Source organism: Limulus polyphemus, unplaced genomic scaffold (genome assembly GCF_000517525.1).
Source record: "Limulus polyphemus unplaced genomic scaffold, Limulus_polyphemus-2.1.2 Scaffold232, whole genome shotgun sequence".
Taxonomy (NCBI): Eukaryota; Metazoa; Arthropoda; class Merostomata; order Xiphosura; family Limulidae; genus Limulus; species Limulus polyphemus.
The window spans coordinates 750,261-751,819 of record NW_013665842.1 but is presented as its reverse complement, the minus strand read 5'-3'; positions in this window follow the sequence as shown (position 1 = coordinate 751,819).

Genomic DNA, 1,559 nt, shown 5'->3' with positions numbered 1-1,559 from the left:
TAGGTCATTTATTAGTATTATTTTTTCTAGAAAAACACCCTAAACAGCTCATTACTTGTGTTTTAATAGAAATTACAATTTCCAAAACAACGCAGAATCAATAATAGGCCTTCTTCAGAAGACAGACCAATGTTCTGTCGAAACATGTTGTATGTTCCACCATCAATAAAGTTCTTCCTGATGCTTATAAGTCGTTGTTTACTCATCTATTTTTGTATTAGCTTAATGTGCTTCCTTACTCACGTAACGTAAAATCAAAGTTGGTAAGCTATACGAACAAGTTATAGCGAAATGAATATATTTAACGAAAATTTCACATGAGCAATTTCTTCATTCAAGTTCATTAAGCAACTAACAAGATAACAACGTTACATTATTGTCATAACAATATCATAATACTGTAGTGTCAAAAAATAATTTAATCTTTCCTTTTTACATCACCAGATAAATAACGTTAGTTTGGTAGTGGATAAATAATTTTGATTTGGTTGCGAATAAAATTATGATAAGTAATCACAATATTCAAATTAGGGATATAAAAACTTTTGTTTTTTTTTGTTTGGTGTTACACACAAAGCTACACAAACGGACTTTTCGTGTTCTGCCCAACGCGAGTATCAAAACCAGATTTTGAACGTTATAAGTCCTCAGACTTACTGCTAAGTCACCGTTATTGAATGTATTGAAATAGCTAGATTTTTTGAAAAGGTAAAACAAGAAGATTTGCAAGAGGAATGGTAAATCGAGTAAATCACCAGAGGGCGTGAATGAAGTTAAATGGTATTATGAGTTCAGGATTTGTTTATTAATTTAGGTAATCTGTTATCTATCTGTTTAAAACATAAACATAAATGTTCACGTTAAGTATACAACTGTTCAAGATGTCCACATTGTAATGTTATGAGCTTTACAATTAAATTTATTGAATACTATATCTAATCGGTTTGACTTGAGAAAAATTTGCGTGATACATTTTCTAAAATTATATTCTGATTACTTTTACTAATTCTGCCTAGAAATACTCCTACATTCAGTTTTAGGTCATTCATAAACACTCTCAGAACTCTTTATTAAAATAAAGTAGAAGTAATATTGTAGAAACTTTAAAAGAAATTAACCAACAAAGATTTAAGTAAAGTAAGAAAAAATATCAAACCTAAAAAAAGTACACCAAAAAAAGTGAATTAAAACCTAAGTGCAAATCCATTTTTTTAGAGACTTATATTAAAAGTATCAACAGTAGAATATTGCCTTCTATCTCTTGGGACCGCAACATACCCTAGCATTTTCAAAATTTTCATGAATTTTTCCCACACGACTGATCCTCAAAGTTGAACGGACTGAATCGCTTACCTTAGTAATGAATAGTCGCTCTTCGTTCGTGGTAGAAGATCTTTTTCATGATTAGGCAGCCTGCCACACGAAAATTTTCAATCATTTCTTCATTGAACCAGAAATTCCGTACAAAAGAGCTTAGCTCTGCCGAAAAGTTTTTTTTTATTCTTATTGTATTAATGCCATTATTATAAGTAAAAAAATGTGAGAAAACTAAAAAAATA